Raw genomic sequence first — 20,878 nt, 5'->3', positions numbered from 1 at the left:
TTATATTAATATGAGCTATGCACGGAAATGGAAGGGACCTACTGACATCAAAATGGTTAATGGGGCAGGGGGGAGGTAACAATAGATGATTTTGTTTTCAAAGAGCTAATTCTGTTAAATAAAGCTACTGGGGATCAAATACATAGTTTCTTTACAGTGGGCAAATCTTTTTTCAAGTGGAAGGAAGAGCTGTTGGCTGTTTCTATTCAACGCTGTGACTATGGAGAAAAAAATCCTGATTTCCTTGGAAAGTGTTCAAGCAGTGAGTTGTAATCCAAGTTACCCAATCTTTATTTTGACTTTTGGTGCAAGCTTGTGTTTATACTAATTCAATAAACTGACACCATCCAATACACAATCTCTCTTTCTCTCTAAACCTCTTGAAACCAAAGTATAATTTGCTTGTATCAGTACAAGCAACCCTAAAAAAGGACCTTTAGACTGTTGACCTTGAGAATCTACAGTTGATGTAACATGACTGGCAGAGCACTGGGACCCACCTAGTATGTGGTCATACCTTGGTTTTGCTCTGGCAAGCTATATTCTGTATTAAAATATCTATTAGAGTAAATAACATCCCACTCTCCTTTCTATACAACATGTGTCTGCTTCCTAACTAGAAGTCAGTGAGGAGAGCATGCTGTTTACTTGAATTTGTTAATTAATACTGATACTGGTGCTGTTTTCACAACTGTTTCTAGAATTGCTGATAAATTCTGCAGTTTTGCAAGCAATACCTTACTTCAGAAATGGCTACATTTTGGTGACAATTGGGCAAACTATCTCTCTACATGCTTATTTGCAAGCCTTGTAAAAGACAGTACATTTACTAGTTATCGTTATATGTATTACAGTAGTATCCAGAGACCTCCTCAGGATTAATGCTCCAGCATAGCAAAAGCTGAGAAAAATATACAGAAACGCATGGTTGAAGCGCTGTAGCCCTTACAGAAGGCTAAGAAAGTATTCAGAAGGAATAGTGCAACATAAAAGCAGTGTGTTCAGAGCCAAGACAGGATAGTATCCCTTTTTTATTTGTTTTGTTAATAATATATAATATATTGTACCTATAGACATATGTATGATCCCAGTCATTTGCCCAGTAGCATAAGTTCAATGCCAAGCTACAAAGCACAGTGGAAAGGACCTGAGCAGTGAAGTTATTTCTAGTAATGAAGCTCAATAGGCTGTTTAATTCCTATGGGTTGCACCCTCTCCTACTTTACCTGAGATAAAGGCAATAATGCAGCATTGACTCATTAATTTTAAGGCCAGAAAATAATATTAGTCTGTTCCTTGGGTTTAACACAGGACATAGTATTTTGCCCTTTTATCCATGTTAATGAGCCTATTAACTTGTTCTTGATTAAGCATCCAGTCTTGATCTGAAGAGAGCAAGGGAGTCTGGCAAACCTTCTAGAACAACGTAATAAGGGACATTGTCACGGTCACTTAGTTCAATGACTCTTCCTCTGCACACACCAGACAGCTTCCATCTACAGCCACTTCCAGAAACATTTTACAGCATTATCAGTTCTCTGTTTTTTCTTATTGTAGCCCAGGTCCACCCAAGGGTGTGCCCTGATCCCAATCACAAGGGGGTGGTGAGAGGTAAGGGTGCTGTGGGAGGGGTCACTACCACTGACTCCTGGTTCCCTCCTACCTCTATAGAGTTAGACTCAAGACAGGCTCTTAACTATTTACAGTATTTATTAACATATAATATACATGAATATAAAACTAAATAGCATATACATGTGTTTACACAGAGGACATTAACCAATAGCCAATGTCAAACCCTAAATAACACTCTGGGAGAATAGCTCCCAACCACAACCCCTCAGGGAAAACAATATATATCCACAAGGAACCCACAGCTCCCTCACCCCACAGTGGGGAACCCATACTCAATTAAAGGGTCATGCAAAATATAACAGTGGAAATGTGATTTTACCCCTACAGAGGAACAGTTTCCTCTTTCTTTAATGCGGAATGATAGGCATCAAATGGGCCCCTACCCAGTAAGGGGATCCAACATTAAAAAAAAACAAAAAAACCAACAGGGTGTTTTTCAGAAATTACTGTCCTGTGACCATCACAAATAAACAGTTTCAGCAGCATCACACAATACAACATCACCATACAACATTTCAATATAAAGCGTAATCATAAATAATCTTAATAACAACTATTCCTTAATATAGTCCATGACCCATGGCAAGGGATAGTCCTCCTTGCAATAGGGTCCTTTGGGGGGAGGGGTGTCCAGAAAGCACCAGGGGTCCCTCCCCTCAGGGCCTTGACTGGGCTACAGGCTGCTCACCCAGCCCCTTCTCTGGGCCTGCCTGCCCCAAATGTCTTTCCTCTGTGGAACCCAAGGGTCCAATGACTCACGCTCCCTTAGGTGGTGGTCAAGACTCAGCTTGCTGGGCTCTCCTCCATGTCACCACTGGAGCACTTCTCCAGGCCTTCCCCATGCTGCTGGGCTCCTCCCCACCCTGTGCCCCACTCTGGGCACCAAGGGCTCAACTCCTCTCAGGTGCTGCTGGGTCCTGGGTGCTGGGCCTCACACCACAGCACTACTGTTTCCCTGTGCCCTGGCTCTTAGCACTGAGGACTCTTTTAGCAAAGGCCAGGCCCTTCAGGCTCTGGTTGTCTGCCCTCATGCCAGGTGGCTAACCCGAGCAGCCTCTGCTGCTCTCTGGCTCTGCTCCCTCATGCGCTGCCCTGCGCACTGTGGGACCCAGCTGCTTGCTGGGTGATGGGGCCTGAGCCGCCCTACTGCAGCTCCCAAAGCCCTTGCCCCGTGCACCGCCCTGCACACTGTGTGGCCCGCTGGCCCTCCAGGGTTTGCAGGCTCAAGCCACTATTCACAGCTCCCAGAGCCCGAACTCCATTTGCTGAAATGCACACTGTGTTGAGCCCAAGGGTCTCACACCCTCCCACAGATCTTCAGGCACACTGTGTTGAGCCCAAGGGTCTCACACCCTCCCACAGATCTTCAGGAGCTCTGAGCTATTCCCCAGTGGGGCAGCTTGTCCCCAGCTTTTCTTGCTCCAATCTTCCATCTCTGCATCTTTCCTTGTGCTGGGCACGCTGCTCCTTATATACTCTTCAGGGCTCCACCTCCTGAAGTCTTCTGGACCGACAGGGTTGCAGTTTACAATTAGGTCCTTGGAGCTCTTCTCCCCCAACCCTCAGAAACAGGGCTTGGCTTCACTCCTTTGGCTGCCTCCTGATTAGTGGGTGGGCAGAATCCTGAGCCTGGGACTCAACCCACACTCCAAAAGGTAAGTCTGCTATATTATGTTAGTTCTGGGTTCCTCTGATTTCCATGGGCTTTAAAATACATCTCTAATATTTTGGGATTTTTTGTGGATGGGTAGACATGCTGGTAAACCACTCAGGTGTTTTCCTTGAGAACTTTTCAGTTCTCCCAAGTTAAACCTTGGCCTGGGTGGCAAAGGCTAAGATTAAAGACAGTGTTGGGGGAGAGCTTAGCAACAGGTCTCACAGTGATACTAAAGGTCAGTTCCATGCAATTTTTATAAGAGTGAGGTGGGTGTTTTCATAGGGGAGGAAGAAACCTAACCACACTTGAAGAAATTAGATTTATTCAACTGAAAAATAAGGTCCAGTGCTTTTTCCCTCTTTGTCAGAGGTACTGCAAGGATTTCATAGTTCAGTGGACTGAAAAGCATGGACTCTAGCTCAATTATCTCTGTATGGACACAAATTAATTAGAAATAGCTGAATAAATCAACCAGGTACCTGTGGAAGTGCTGAGATGTAGAAGAAACAGCGGTTAGAGGGCTTGGGTACTAAGGTAAACACCTGACTCCACTGACAGTGTGAGTTTTGCCATTGGTTTTTGCCCAGCCAGGACTTTAACTGAGGTATTTAATCAGAAACTATGTCAGGAATGGATTTTTCTGCATACACACCACATCCTGGTCATATGTGGTTGTTGAAATGTAGGAAGTATGTAGGATTTGTGAGAGAGAACTTCGTCTGGGTAAGTCTTGTAATAAGCACCTTAAGCTTCCACAGTAAGAACTGGAACAGAATCCTGTCGAGCCCTGGATAGCATCTCTTTTGAGTCTCTGTTCAGCCAAAAAGTCAAAATAATGGTTAGAAGCAAGATAAATGCTTTTTGTTTTCCAACTTTGTTGGCAAAAGAAATTCAGTGTGAGGTTGTATAGTAGTATCCAAAGCTTCCAGAGGAAAATCTGGGACTTGAACAATCAGTGCAATAGATAAAATAGTCACCCTTTCGACAACATCTGAAGCCATGATGCATTGAACCAGAGATAAGCATTTCTTGGGACTCTGATTGGCACAAACACCTGCATGTCTCCTTAATGGGGAAGAAGCTTGTCTGAAACAGCAGCTCAGGGTCTGCTAGGGAATAACTAGAAACATTATTTTTCAAGGTCAAAGGTCAAGTAAAAGCAGTGCCAAAGGCCACATAAGCCTGAATCCAGAAGAAATTCCAGTGAGGCAAACAGTCCAATACAACTAATTCTGCAAGAGCTTGTAAAAGAGAAATTAAAGAGGAGTAAGAGTCTCAAAGTAAAGCCTCATAGACTAAGTACAGATGGTCAAAAAGCCCGAGGTTGATTTGGTTCAGTCTTTGCAGATTAGTCTAATCTGCAGAAATTAAACTGAGAAACAACTGGCAGACATTCATTTTTAATTCAGGAAATGCAACCACAGGCCAGAAGCCCGGGGACACTAGAGCATGGCTTTCTGGCACATAGCCAACATGAGCTGTCTGTTCACTTCCTCTTCCTGCTCTGCCCAAGGTATTTGGGATTTGCAGTCTAGAATAACATCTGCAAGGCTCTGCATGGTTGCAGAAATGCAGTGATTCAGAAGAAGGGCCTCTTGCAGCCTGTTGATTTGCTGTATTTCATGTGGGATCTGAAGTATGTAGGAGTTGCAGATGCACAGCACTTTTTAGGCTCAGGCTGATGCTGCCTGTTATCTCTCCATCATATCGCTTCACAGCCTCTGGTTACCTTTTCCCTTTTCTTACAGCCTTGTACATGTAGACATTTCCTTGCTTGAGCATCTCTGAAGCTACTAATAAAACAGAACAGCTGAATACATTGGAGACAAAGAAATATACCTGAGGATGCCTTTTAATTTGGGAGTAATTAAAAGTACAGACACGGAAACCCCCAACAAACAAAGAGATTGCCATGTCATGAAAAACTGCAAAGCCATACCATTTGGTTTTGTCAGGTGGTTAGTGTTATCTTGTCATTATGAACTGTTAGAACCTGATCTTGCAAACACTTGCTAATTTGGGTAGTCCATAGACACGTAGATCCACTGGAGGTCTGAAGGGCCCAGGCTTGTATTCTAGTTAAGGTTTCATTGAATGTTCCCTTTTCCTTTAAAAGAAATCCAAAGGGGACAAACACCCCCCCGCCCAAGTTATCATTCCCACCAACCCACCCCAGGGTCCTACAATATTGCTAGAGCTTTGTACAAACCTGGCTTCCCTTTCAGCAAGTCAGAGTTGAGGAAGACAATGAAAGTCTTCTCTTTCAAGTCACGGGGGAGACAGGACAGATTAACTGTAGTCATGCATAGGCCCATGCAGCGTGAACTGTAGACAACAAAACAGCACTATAACTTGAATCAAACATACGGTATCCAAAACATAACCAAACTGCAGGGAAAGTGTGGATGTCAGGCCTGACCATTTGCATGGAACCTAAGTCAAAACTTGTTATGACAGCAAGCCAAGGACCTGTATCCTAAATACTGTACTCTAAAGGAGGAGTCTAGGGGCGGCTGTACTTTAAGGAGGCCCTTTTAAGGTGCAGGAGCAAGCTCTCTTGATATGACGGACAAATAGAAGTGGAACAGGAGAAAAACCTAGCTAGACAGCAGTCTCTTCAATGAGTTGAAAGTCAAAAAGGAATCCTATAAAAAAATGGAAACTTGGTCATAGTATCAGGGAGGAGTACAAAAGTAATGCACAGGCATGCAGGGAGAAAATTAGGATGGCTAATGCACCATTTGAGATGCAGCTGGCAAGGGACATAAAAAAGAATAAAAAGAGATTCTACCAGTATGTTAAAAGTAAGAGGAAAACCAGAGAAATCATACATAGCTTATGGAATGAGAAAGGCAATCTCATTACAGATGATGCAGATAAGGCTGAAATATTTAATGCCTGTTCTTTTCCTTTGGTGTTCACAAATAGGGACAGCTACTGAAAAACAAACACATTTGGCAGCAAAGATAGGGAAGGAGACAAACAGCCTAGAGTAATGGCAGAAGAGATGAGGGATTTCTTAGAGAAGTTAGAGATGCTTGTAAGTCAGCAGGGCTGGATGGGATACCACCTTATGGTACTGGAGCAATTGGCTGAGGTAATTTTGGAGTAAATGGCTATCCTCTCTGAGAACTCATAGAGATTGAGTGAAGTCCGGTGACTGGCAAAGGCCAAATATAGTGCCCATCTTCAAGAATCATTACAATTGCATCCTAAAACATTAATAACAAAGGTGACCAACTGTATTACTAGTTATTTTGCTATAATAAATGTATTTTTGCTAACATGTTCAAATGGTTATAGACACAATGATTATAGGTAGCCTTGAGGATGGAAAGAGTGAAGCAGAGGAGCTACTATTAAGAATCACCTCCCATTTGGTTTTGCCAAGGGCACTTGGTGCACAAATGGTACTTGCTGGAGGTTTTCCTCAGTTGACCTTAGGGATTGATGTGGGAGATAAGGAAGGGACATCGGGGTTAAAATGTCATTGAAATTAAAAATGTTAGCTTTGCATCAGGCTGATGCAAGACTGTGTTATCTGCTCACATCTGATCTCCAGGCAAAGGGACAGGCCAGCATATTTCTCAATAGACTCCAAAGAGCTAGCAAGTCACAAAACATGCAGGCTCCCAAATGTGGAGCCTCTATTGAGGCTCCAGAGAAAAGAGGTAATTTTCAAGTCAATTCTACAAGGTGGTACACCAAGCTATAAGAAGAGTATCATTTTTCTACTAAATCATAAGAAATTCAATGAATTATTTTCCTTTTATTTTAAAGATGAACAACATTGTTTCAAAATAACACAAACTGAAAAAGGAATTGCAGCAATTTCAGTTCGTGTAACTAGCCGGCTGAGCAAATGCAAAGGACACTGGACATACTTTAAAATAATAGGCTAATCTTTAGGGTAGATGCTCATTAGTACATTTTAAATTGCTGTGCTTGTTCTACAGTTCACTATTTCCTCGTAATTTCAGTGCAAGTATTTTCAAATTGTAAATCAGTTAACAAAAAAAAAAAAAAGAACATTTCTGTCGGTTTCTTCTGTTTCCTGCCAGTTGGGCTGATTAGCTGGTTTAGTTAGCTTTATGCCAAAGATAACATTAACAAAATGAGTTTCTTCTGAATAAAGAGTGATAAGATGGCCTTGTGAAGTATAACTAAACCAATACAGATATTTACAGTAATTGTTTTTATGCTGCCAAATACTATTATTATCATTAAGAAACCTGTGGCACAAAGTAAATAACTGACTTCTCATGATAGTCAGTGGCACAGCTAGAACCTGGTTCCAGACTCTCTGCACTAATAAAAAAATTAGAAATGATGCTAGCTGTATTTTTCACATGAACCCTCAGTCTGAACCTATGTTAAGCACTGTACAGATAAAATGTCAAAGCAAATATCCTACAGAAAATCCACTCTGAAGCCACTTACCTAAGGTGATATCTTGCCTACCTGCTTAAATCAAACATGCGTTTGCACAAGCCTCATCAGGATAGTTCTCTGTAGTTCAGGTAAACAGAACAGACATACTCAAAATGGGGTTTTTCAGGCTTCACTATAACACAAATGAGGGTAATAAAGAAATAAAGGGCCAGGATCCCAAGAAACAGAACTAAGATCTGATACCAGTTCAAAACTGGTGAATGGTCCATGGTAGAACTGAGTAATGAGGAGGTATGTTGAAGTCAAGACTGGGTGAAACCTTCGGGCAAGGATTTTGCAGGATGTTCCATACGCACAAAACAAGTCAGAACAGAAGAATGGAAAGACACAAAAGGAGACTCAATGACTAATAGTTTTTTCAGGCAGCTATATTTAAGGTGTGTCTTTGTATACCAATGTAACTCAACTGTTCTCTCTCTAACCTGACTTGTTTTTCAAATAGAAATAAAAAGAAAATGGATTTGTACTCCTGTATTCACGCTTTATAAAACTGTTTGTAAAGTATGCTTGAATGGTTTTCACCTCTGAATGTTTTGAGTTCAGATACCCTTTTCATACTGATTTTTAAAATAACAGTTATGGAGGACAGCCAGAGTCTAAGTAGGCTGATTTTCTGCTAGAAATCCCCATGGATTAAGCAGTTCAGGATTCTTCTTGGCCAAGAAAGGTTTGATGAACTACCCCATCCATGTCAGAATAGTTTTTTACAGTGTGCAGATTTTTGGGGGTTATGATTCATACTCAGAACTTAACCCCCTACAGTTGTGAGATAAAGACAATTTGTGCTTATGTATCTTGCCTTTGGAACATTTGACTAAATAACATTATTTTTTGGGAGTAGTAAGTAATATTTTCTGCCTTTGAAAGTGCTGGAGAGTAGTATACAATTACCTACGCCGAAATCTGGCAAAAAGTATCAGGTGCCACAGAAAGCAGCAAGCATGTTTTCAGAAAGAGAACTGAATATGCCCTTTTTAAATTAAAACCTAGACCTTAACATTTACTTCTTAGGAAGACTTTTGCTACTACACTTATTGTTTTCCTTTTATTAACTTGGCCAACATCAATCAATGCTAATAAATGGAAGAATTTCTTAAAAGTAGGACTCTGCAGGGCTCTGCACAGTCAAATTGTGACAGTGCAAAAACCAAGCTTAATGAAACCGAGGCAGCATGCAGCAGAAGGTAGACATCACTCATAACAGACTGACATGATATAAGTAGCACTCTCCCAGAGAGGGTGTCAACTGGTTCAGCATTGCCACTGCAGTTTATATCTTCTAGATTCCCCTTTCCCTATATGCACAGATACAACATTTATCTTTCTTGGGTGCACCATAAGCTATCAGCACCTGTTACCGACACTACATTGGACTTCACTACATTCCTTTCAGCTGTCATGTTTGCTAGTTGAAGTAATCTAAAAAGGGTTATAACTTATAACATATGTAAACTAAGGATCTTCTGCTGGGGCTCTCTCATTTCAGCAAAAAAATCATAAAACATTTTGGCAGCTGAACTCTCTAGTAAAATGGCAATGTTTCTTTTGCAGTTTACCGTATGAACCAGACTGAAAGCTCATGAGAGCAAGGACTGTCTCCATGTGTTTCTGCAGAGTACTGGGTGCACAGAGGCTATTCCAAAACAGGCTTTGAAGGGCCCAAGGGATTTGGGTAGTGCAACAGTGCCCCTTTTCCTGTATCAGAAAAACCTTTCTGTTAATACCCAGCTAAAAAGGAGTTGTGTAAGTAGGAGTTCCAGAGATCCAGATCATGGATCTTTTTCATAGAGGCTGGAAGGGACCTTGGAAGATTATTGGGTCCAGCCCCCTGCACCAAACAGGAAAGATAACTGGGGATCAGGTGACCCCAGCAAGGTGACTGTCTAGTCTCCTCTTGAAGATTTCCAGGGTAGGTGATTGCACCACCTCTGGAGGGAACTTATTCTACAGTCTGGACACCCTGACTGTGAAGAAGTTTTTCCTAATGTTGAGCCTGAATCATGAGCGACTGGTGCACCCCCTACGCGTCACCACTGGCCTGAATCAGTCTTCCAGGAGTTTGTGGCCAAAACTCCTGGTTTTCCCCAAGGATGCCCTGGTGAACAGTTCACCAAGCCCTCAATGTTGAACTTCGTCAGATTATGATCTGCCCAACTTGCTAGCCTGTCTAGGTCCGCTTGTATCTGTAGCCTATCTTCAAGTGTGACCACACTCCCCATAACTTGGTGTTGTCCACAAACTTGGCCAGTGAGCTCTTCACTCCCACACCCAAATCATTAATAACTGTTGGAAGGGAAGAAGTCAGACGAGGAGGATGAGTAGAGTGGAAAGAGGAAAACATAGCACTTTGGATCAGTTCTAATGATAGGATAAGTGTCCTTGCCTACAGGTGGATTTGATCCTGCACCTGCTGACATCAATGACAACCATTAGTTTAAAAAGTAGGGTTTGGCCCCATTGCCTGCCCCTGGCCTGATGCATGAAACTACAGTAGATGTGCCTATAAAGGAACAGAGTATTTGTAATCCCTGTTGCAGTAAATGGGTTCAGGGTGCCCTGTAGCTTTCTGTAGGTAAGACTGGTATGAGGCATAGGGGTTCTATATGCTGATACAGTGAGTTCCTAGAAGATGTTTGGAAATAAATAAGTCCCATGATACCATCAAAAGCCAAGTCCACATGAGCAGGGGCATGCCCACAAATACTAGCCGCACAAATTTGTAGGCTGATTTCCCCTATACATCCCTGCCCATTTGCTTTGCAGCAGGACACATTGTCCCGCTGCTTCATGTGCTGCAAGGGCAAGGGGAGTGGGGGGGGGGGCCCTGGCTGGGGCACAGAGTGTCTGAGCAGGAACTAGCCATTCCCTGTACTGAGGCACTTTATGCCCCAGCCATGGCAGCTATGCAAACCACGCATCATCCTAATTTACCGTGCAGTAAAGTCCTGCGCACATGTAGATGGTGATGTTTACATGCATTGGTCTAAGGTGCAATAAAGTATCATGGCCACAGAGGACAAAAAGGATGGCCCCAAAGATTTTACATGTTGATGTCTCCTTCCTGCCCTCTACCATGAAGAATGGAAATAATGGGAAAAAAAATTGACACTTCCCATCCCCCTTCGCCACATGTCCCCACTAAGTATATACCTGGGCAAACACGCAGGTAGAATTTTGTAAGGCTATATAAAAAGCTATTAATTACTGCAATAGCTCTTCAGATTTTCCTACTATGTTCTATTTTCACAAGTTTGTATAATGCTCAAATTTTGCAGGAATTCAGACTTGTGCCCCTGGAGTGAAACTTGTGTGTGTTTGGTCTTAACTCAGTATTGATTTCTCTCCCTTCATACACGCCATTATTTGTGTTAGAGTAGCACCCAGCCAATTAGGGACCAACTGTGCTTGGTGCTATAGAAAATTATATTAATAAATCTGCTGTTATCTCAGTCTCACAAAAATCCTTTCAAGTTGCATTTGAGATACAGCACCATAAGGAGAAGTCTTAATTTTTTTGTTGAAAATATGCACTTTTGGGCTGAGAAAAATCAAAATCAGTCTTGCACTTACATATTCCCTTTCCCCTCCTCACACCAAAACAATACAGAGGGGAACAGAAATTGGCAAAATAAAATAGGCACATGTAGTAGGTATGAGAAGAACTGGTTCTTTAGAAGGTTTTTCCCCGCTTTCCTCCAGGAGAAAGACCTAGCTGTTGAAGCTGTCAAAGACCTTTTCCCCCAGTTCCATCCTGGAGCAAAAACACAATGATGGCACTGTACTCCATGTGCAAATGATTGCTGTTGGTACAGTTAGCAAGCGTTATGACTGAATAATACTCTGCAAATACTGTCATGAGTTATTTTGGAATTACGTTGTATCTTATATGACTCAGCTTTCTGAGTCTTCAACACTAATTAGTTTTTAAATAACAACTTGGTTTCCCATGCAGCAATTCCCAAGGACAGAAATCATTTCCTTAAACACAGATGCAAAGCTGGATTTCTTCTCTGCTGCTTTGAGCTTATCCCTACAAAGAGATCTTTATCCACTGATGGTGTTGAAATACATCTGTAGCAGGTACTCCTCTGGGGAATTTGACATTTTAATTTTCAAACAGATACAGCAAATACCAGGGGAAGAGCTGATTGGGAAATGGATGGCAGCTTGAAAAGTTTTGAATTTTAATTGAAAACCTGAAAATCAGCATTTTTCTTTGGCTTTCAGAGAACAAAACAAAATGAAAATGTTTCAGTCAAATCCCCAAAATCAGCAAATAAAAAAAATCAATTAAAATTGCAAGAACTGCAAAAGAACCTTCGAATTTGGGAGGGTTCAGTTTTTCAATACACTTCCCTGTGAAAATTTTCATTTTTTCCAAAGCCCAGTTTTCTATAGAAAAAAGTTGCAGCCAATAACCTTGTATTATTTCTGTTACAATCTACTGTGTTATAGTAAGCTGAGAGGAAAATATTTTTGCCAGTTACAGATGGAAGAAGTGAGAGAAGCAGGGGTTTTGGGGTTAATACTCCAAGTCTACTATACATGGAAAAGGGCAGTTTTTGCATCTGTAGGCACTTGGGTGAGAAAGAAATAAAGATTTCAGGGAAGCATTAAGGCTGTCAAGACAAACAATGCTAATGGAGAGCGATGTTACAAGCATACCACCCCAAGCTCAAAATCCTCCTTAGTGGGTGCATTTACACTAGGGTGGCCATCATAGAGGACAGTCCGGTTGTCCTCTGTCCTCTGTTGATACAAAACTGAACACCTTTCTGTTCTCTATATAGACATAAAGGAATTGGGTTTTGTATCAATAGAGGACAGAGGAGCAGAAAACCAGAATGTCCTCTATGATGGGCATCCTAATCTACACATGTATGTGATCCGGGATTAGTTTACTCACAAGTAAACTGTAAATTAAGCACTCCTGTGCATGCATCTATACATGCAGGGACTAGGTAGCAGATTTGCTGCTCTTAGCATCAAACTTTCTGCAGCCCTGCAATGGGCCCCTACCACCACTGGAGGCAGGCTGCAGCTGCCAGTAGCTGGCAGCCATCTTCAAAAGGTAGCTCCACTCACTGCTCCCTGGCCAGCCACTTCCCTGACCAGGAGCAGCATGCCCAGCACAGGGACAGCATGCTGCAGTTTTCTCTTTACCCACTCTGCCTCCTCGTGCGATGGCTGTTCCAGCCACCCTGCCCCTGGCAGCAATGACCAGAGTCCGGGGCTCCTTGTGGTCACCAGGCTGGCTTGCTGCACAGACCGCTGCCTGGCCACAGTGTGCCATCCCAGGGCTACTGCTGCCAGTAGAGACACTAATGATAGGCTTCTGGACATCACCTGGGCTGCTGTTGCCCTTCTGGGCTTCCAGACCCACTGCCTCTGGGCCCACCAGGACTGGTGGGTGCACATTGTATAGCACACCTAGGATGATAAGCAGTGGCTGGAGGCATTCCACATGACCCAAACCACCTTCTGGGATCTCCTTGAGCAGCTCCATTCTCACCAGCAGGATGGTGACATATGACCAACCCTTCCCGTGGACATATGGCTGGACATGCCTGCCAGCCTCTGCTACATGAACTCTCTCTTTGGGGTGGGCAAGGCCACCACCGGGAAGGCTGTCCTGAAGGTGTGCAGTGCCCACCATGCTCCCTATGCATGACCCCCAGTAGTGGTGGCAGGGTTCCATCCCCTGGGATTCCCCCAGTGCATCATGGCCCTAGATGGGACCCACATTCCTGTCACTTGGCTGCCCCTCAGAGACTAACCCTACTACAACTGCAGGAGATTTCACTCTGTGGTGCTCTAGGACCTCATGGACCACCATGTGCCTCCATGCACATGAGTGTTGGCTGGGCAGGCAGTGCCCCCGAGGCCTGCATGGTTTGCAATTCCACCTTGGTGGAGAGTGCATGCTTCACACCAGCGATGCTAGACCTGCAGCTGGGTGCCATCATGGTCTCAGCCCTGTAGCTATTTTATATTATTTAGCATATATTTTATATTATTTTCCCTTTTCTGTATAACTGCCGCGCGGCACTCTCACATTTATATAACCTTGAAGTCTTGACTGTTAATCAAAATGAACGCTTTGTACTTTTCTCTGCTGGCATTAAGCTACACACGCGCATTCTGTAGATTTCATTTCTTATCTAGAAGTGTCGTTTCTGCAGAAATGAAACTTATGAAGAAAATCTGCCTAGCAATTATTATGTAAAAGAAAATTATCCTATCTCTGTATATTTAGCCTATATTATAGTTAGTGTTATAGAGGCAGTCCAACGAACATCTATAAAAGAAGCAAAAAAGCAGAAAGCAGCAGAGACGACAACTGGAAAACTCTGTGGGCCCGATCACCCCACAGACCGGTTCTCAGCCTCCCTGCCTGGGCGTACCCCAGCGAAGACAAAGGCCTCGGAAATCCAACAACTGACAACGATTCACCGTGTTACAGTATTGCATTGTATTTCCCATTCATGAGCCGTTGACCAGTTCTGGGACTTAAGGAGCCGGCAGCCGCACCTAGCTTTGGACTAGCTCCACTGTTGGAACGCAAGGGCTGGCTCTGGAACCTCGTGAACCAACGGACACCCTATAGATTAAGAGACACTAACTACTTACTCTAAGTCGTCTGCTTGTGCCAACTCGGCGAACCTCGAGGGCGGCTAAAAAGCTACCTCAATTTCGCCCCACAAGCCGCGCGCTCGCACAACTCTGCAAAGCCTGCGGCTCCCCTAAGCGGTGCCGGAACTGCTAGCCCGGCATTTCGCCACAAGCCCTTATCAGGGACCCTGACTACCGGCTCCTACCCTAGCTCATGCTGCCTGACACCAGCCACCTGGACCCCCACCAGGCCCACTTTAACTGCTGCCTGGGCCAAAACCATGCCCTGGTGAAGTGCATGTTCAGCCATCTACAGGACACTGGTGGTCCCTCACCATCTGCCCCAGCATGGCTGTGGCCTGAGTCCCAGGTCGCCGATATGTCCATCAATTACCGCATAAAGGGCACAGACTTGCAGGCACTGATGGTTGTGACTGATCACAGTGACCCACTGCCTACAAAGCCTTGACCTATATGTGGCACTGTTGTGCTGACCTGTTGTGCCCTTGCTCCCACATCTGGCCTGACAGCACCTCATAGGTGTGGGTGTTGCAGCACCTGCCCCACCAGAACTGGTGCTGTACCTCCGCCTCACCCTACAGTGTCATGAGATCACGAGTCTCCTCCTTGAACCTGCTGGGGTCCCAGGTGGCAAGCACAGGCATGGGCATAGGCCTGGGCAAGGAGGATGCCATCAGGGATACTGTGCCAGCTTTCTGGGCCTCTAAGTGGCTGTCCCTGTGTTGCTGGGCCTGGACAGCTTCCTGCAGCACCCAGCACAGGCACATGGCATGGGACCGGCAGCCACACAGTAGAAGCAATGCCTCGCACCACCTTCAGACTCTGGGCAGGTTGCTGGGGGTGGGCTGCAGGCAAGTGGAGCTGGCACTCCCAGCTACAAGCTGCCTGCAGCTGGGCCTGGGAGCTGGCATGCCTGGAAGGAGGCTGCAGCAGCCTGCAGCAGCCTGCAGGCCTGGACAGTGTGGGTCTGGCAGCTGTGCAGCAGTGCAGCGCCAAGCAGTGGCACTGGGGCGCAGGCAAGCCGGTGAAGCTAGCCTGGACCCTGGCCGGAGGGACACAGGGGCCTGGAGTGGCCTCAGACTCCCTGCTGGTGTGCCCCAGGGGCTGCCATAGAAGTAGCCCAGCCCTGGGACAGGAAAGGCTCCCAGCCCAGAGCTGTGGGACTAGTCTTAGGCCAGCCACACAATTGTCAGCGCTGACCTGGGAGTAAGCTTGGCTCCTGAGTAACATTTACATGTGTGTAACTGCATAGTAACTAATCATGCATAAATTTGCTATTTGCATTTTCAGGTAACAAATTAACACACAATTAGGGGGTTTTACTGTGCAGTAAGCACATGCACATATAGGCGTGTGCATTTACTGTGTACTAACTAGCCTATTGAGCAGTTAAACATCTCGTGTAGACACACCCAGGATTTAAGTTAATAGACTGCCATGCCACCCAGGAGGTATGCACTAGGGGTGTGTGAAGCTTTGGTCGCCAATTCAATTCAGATAATATTTAGTTCCATTTGGTGCCCGAATCATCAAATCCGATCAAATCAGAAGACCCATAAAAAGTTCTGAATTGATTCAAAGCATCCAAATTGATTCGGAAAAGAATTCAACGATTCAGAAAAGGTGGTCTTGTGGGGAAACAGAAACTAAGAAGAGGGACAGGGGTAGGAGGAGGGGAAAGAAACCCAGTTAACACACACACGACACGAGTTGTGTTTTCAACAGTTTGAGGGGCCTTTCACAGTAGGCTCTGCATCTATCTCCTTGAAACCTGGCAGGCTTCATGCCCTCAGAAGGGACTGCCATCCCTGCTGCTTTCACCCCGCTCTGCCTTAACATATACACCTGACATGAGTTTTGCTTTCAACCGTTTGAGGGGCATTTTCACAGAAACCCCTGTACCTATCTCCTTGAAACTCAGCAGGCTTTATGGCCTCAGAAGGGGCTACCATCCTTGCTGTTTTCATCCAATTCTGCAAAAAACTGACAAAGTTATAGGTATATTAGTGATTCCTCATTATACTCTATGGCTGAATCACCGAATCAGTGCCAAAACTTCCAAAACCATTTCAGCTGAATTGATTCAGGACAGTGATCCAAATCACCAAATTGAATCACTGTCCCCCGAATTGTCCAAATCAGAATCGGAATCCAAATCAAATACTGGACACTTCGTACAAGCCTAGTATGCACTGACTATGTGGGTTACTTGTATCTTATTCCCTTTTGGAGCAAACCTATATAAATTCCTCAGCCCATTGCATTTTATACCCCCATGAGAATAGGACTGCAGAATCTCTCTCGAAGTGAGAGATGAAATCCTGAGTAGAAAGATGCCAGCCCTTGAGCCCAGCTGATAAGTGATGCAGATTTTTCTTAATGTTGCAAGTAAGAGTTCATTAAGGCCACACATCAGAAATGCAAGGAACTGGGTAGTGAATTCCATCTTTTGTGAACTGTGCTAGTCTTCCATGGGTGTTTCATCTTACCCTAAGTAAGCAACCTGCAGCTGCTTTGGAAGTCATATTTTATGGCCTATGTTCCCACACTATCTGAACACCTTGCAAGCTGTAAAGTGATTACCTTCACAACACAGAGAAGTGCTATTATCCCCATTTAACAGATGAGAAACAGGCACCAGGATATTAAGGGATTCTCTAACTAGACTAAGGACTCCCAGGAAAGTAAGATGAATTATCTAAAGGTATGAACCTACATGTAAATTAAAAATCATTAAACATCTGTGTGGAACCCCTCATTCAGAAATACACTGTCTGTTATTTATCTTAATGTAACCTTCCAACAGGCTGACTAAACTGTAGTGAGCTTAGGTCACTTTACTTTTGAAGGGGTCTGTAAGCTTTAAATTCATACAATTTGTTAATTCACCTTTACTGTCCGAGTGTTCCTATGTACACAATTCCCAGATAACTTGCTCAAAATCACTGAGGAATTGAACTAAGGCCTCCAAGTTGCAGACTCAGACTCTTCCCACAGGATCCTGCTTTGGTTCAACTCACAAATGACACTACACCTGCCTGTCCCCATCATGGTAATCCAAAACAGCATGAAAACAGCAAACAGACATATTAAAAAGGCTAAGTCTACTTCCCCTGAGTAAAATATAATGATCTAGCATGAGGCAGTCATACAGCAAAGCTTACTGTAAAAAATTCCACATCTCCAGATTATTTGTTATGTGATGGGCTAGCTGGCAGCAACCTAGCCCAGGGGTTCTGAAAGGGCAAACGATGATTGGAGGAGTTGGGATTCCCTTTCCACCAATCACACCCCAAAGACTCCCCCCCCCCCCCAGGGTCCCGATTGGCCCCTTGGAACACCTGGAGGGGGATAAAAGGAGAGACCAGTGAGGGACAACAAGGAAGGAGCTTCACAGAGCTGAGCCAGCAGGCCAGGAGCAGTACCCCTGGAAAAGCAGGACCTGCAGGCAGCAGTGGGACCCTCAGCAGCATGGTGTATGGCCGGCAGGAGAGGCTCCCCACTGGGTTCCAGGATCCCTGAGGAGAGGCTGCAGCCAGCAGGAGAGGCTCCCTGGTTCCAGCTAGGATCTAAGCAGCAACCTGAGAGGTTCCCAGCTCTACTTCCAGCTCCTCCAATCAGAGGCCAGGCAGCTCAACATGAGACAGGGGCTCTGGGAAAGTCAGGACCCCTAGCAGGCAGGACTAGTACTACCAGTGGTAGCTGTGTGGCAGTGTCTTTGCCTACCATGTGGGTGATCTAGGTTCAAGTCTCAGCTGAAGTGACTTGGGGTGAGTGAAATAACAAGAAGCAAATCTTCTTGCAGTGGAAAGGGGCCATTGTGTTTTTCCCCTCCAGGCACCAAGGTCCTATGTTTCCTTGTCATTTGACATTTTGCATTTTGCGCCTTTTCATATTTTACCAACCCATATCGTTTGTTCTGCTGTTTGTGTTTTATATTTTGTTAACCCTGGTTCTTGTCAATGATTGTAAGTGTCTAAGCTTTGTTGAATCCTGCCCCCTTGGTGCATTGTAGTGTCCACTATACCCTCTGATTTATGCCTGTTATGTTCTCAGTATCAAAAGGTATATGGTTAAGTCCCCATTGGTGGTCTGGCTCTGCTCTATAGGGGAGGAGAGTCCCTACACCTCCCATAGCACTTGTGCACCTGCTTTGATCCGTTCAGTTGGAGAGGGGGTACCTCTTGGAGTACTGCCCAGGTTACAGTTACAAGGACTCAGTATTACTATCAGCCACATGACTGACTGACTGTCAGCACAAGCTCCAGGCTGTTTTACATTATCCAGTAGTATAATGAGTGAGTGAGAGAGAAACAATTACCCAATACCATGTTCTAAAATTTCAGCAATTAGAGAATTGAGTCTAATCTCACAGTATGTATGCTGGAAAAATTCCCATGTAACTCAATAGAAAATGTTATCAGCCTATAGGCTGTGGGAGTAGGCTCTCAGAACCTGATAAAAAAAACTCACTGAAGTCAACAGAAAGGCTCCCTTTAACTTTCCTAGGCTTTGAAACAGGCTCATACAGCTGACAAAAGATCATTACAGATGAACATGGAGAAAGATTTTCATATTTCTGTGCTTTGCTACATCTTATCTCTGTACATTCCCTCAGGCTAAATGCACTAATCCTTGACAAAGAGAAGCAAGAATTTTGGTATATGTGTTGTTTAAACCTGAACAATTTTATAATCTGCCTTTCTGATGAGCAATAATATAAAACTCAGATACTGGCCCTTCAGATCTGTTCATGAAGCTTAGAGGCACTAATGTCGTCTTGGTTAAATTGCAGCACTGGGTATTATGTTCTGTGCACACTAATCTCTGTGGTTTATATTGAAATACCAGTCACTTGTTAACCTGAGGAATTATGAAGTATGGCTTTGTGCTGTGGGCGAGCACTTTATTTCACATATAAGCAGATTGGTTGATGGAAAAATCTCTTTACCTGTTTCTTCTATGGGCCTGACCCAGTGTCCACTGAAATCAGCAGAAACAATCCCTGGACTTTTGATTCAGGCCATATGTAAGTTAGTAAAAGACACCATGACTGTTTGGGCTTAAAGGTGCTCTGTGAGTATATAGAGCCACTGTTCTGTTGTGATCATCAGTTGCCAAACAGCTTTGCACTGAAGGTATAGAGCATACCCTGTTACATGCTGCCTGTCTTAGCTTCTCCTAAGCTGCTCTCAGGATCTAGTCCTTCACTTCCTTGGCAAGAGATATGAATAAGCACAAAAAATTTCTGCACACAATAGAATTACATTGGAAAATACCGTAACTAATCTAAAAACATAGGAGCAGGAAAGGACACCCGTAACATTCATCTCTGTCTCGTTCTTTTGCTTTAAAACCACCAAATGCTACATGTTCTGTGTAGCTTGAAAGACTTGGGTCCTCTGCTTTGGTGCTGGAGTGTGAGTGTGAGTACACATGTACTCGTGTAATTGCTTTATTTCTCCATTATTTATGTTAGTAAAAAGAAATAGATTTATAACCCTGAACTTCTACTGCTCTGTCTCTTCTGAAATGCTTCTGTGATAAGGGAATACGCCATTTCTGATGCTGCAGAAAGTAATGGCATTAATACTAATACTACTAATTGAGAAAGGAGAGGAAGAGGCTGAGTAAACCCCTGATTTATCTTAAGAGGAGCCCAGCTTTCAGTCCAGGAACACAGAGAACCAAACTTAAAGATGGGACTACAGAGTCAAGTGATTTTTCTTTGCTGTTGCTGACAAACTTTCAAGAAACCTATTGCTATTTCATAAAACCAATTTAAAAAATCCACACTTAAAAATAAGATGACTGTCTTTGCTTCCCAAAGATTCTCTTCAAGAAATGTATTCTCACAAGGGCCCATAAAAGGATGGATGCAGCCTAGCCCTAAACATAGCAGGGCTCTTGTGGAACAATACAGCAGTGAATTCTAAAGAGAAGGGAACTAGTGAAATACCTTGCTACACATCCTCTCTCTTTTATATTGGGAGAAGTTTTTATGTTAGGGAAGGTGCATGTAAGTACCTCCTTTTATCTCAACTGGTAGAAAAGCATGCAGAGAGACATGATACCATGAACACTCTCTCAAGGAGACAGTTACCAGATCATGAAAGATTTTTAGTCAAAACCACATCATTTCCACACACTTACCCAGAACCACCAGGGGCAAGGCCAGCACCAATCCTTGCAGAGGACATACCAAACTCCTGAATTAGTAGAGCATGTTGCAATGATAATCCTGAGGCAAGAAAGCATGAAGCAAAGTAAGATATTCCACATGACAAAGAAAAAGCTGACATCTCCCACCCAGATAAGGTGAAAAAATATGCCTAGTAATCTCATCTAAAAACAGGGGGATTGAATTAGACACCTAAAGAGAGCAAAAAACAGTTGAATACCCTCATCCAACCATAAAGTTGGTCCAATCAAAAATATCACCCCTCCTAAATATCCAGTCAAAGGGAGAGACACATTCCTCACATCTTTCAGTTGTTTTCC

The 20,878-nt window shown here is 43.9% G+C and overlaps 1 long non-coding RNA gene across 1 annotated transcript; it reads right to left on the bottom strand.

Moving 5' to 3' along the window:
- Window positions 1-3,061: 3,061 nt before the first annotated feature.
- LOC149870890 (uncharacterized) lies at window positions 3,062-20,667 on the bottom strand. The gene is made up of 3 exons (XR_016440501.1): window positions 20,531-20,667; window positions 5,502-5,617; window positions 3,062-5,085 (listed from the first exon to the last, which is right to left on the bottom strand). It is a non-coding gene; the product is annotated as an uncharacterized LOC149870890 (long non-coding RNA).
- Window positions 20,668-20,878: the final 211 nt, after the last annotated feature.

This window comes from Crocodylus siamensis, chromosome 2, assembly GCF_052110815.1.
Source record: "Crocodylus siamensis isolate JL-2025a chromosome 2, ASM5211081v1, whole genome shotgun sequence".
NCBI classification, from domain to species: domain Eukaryota; kingdom Metazoa; phylum Chordata; order Crocodylia; family Crocodylidae; genus Crocodylus; species Crocodylus siamensis.
The sequence above is the reverse complement of the archived record's forward strand: the minus strand, read 5'-3'. Positions and strand labels throughout refer to the sequence as shown.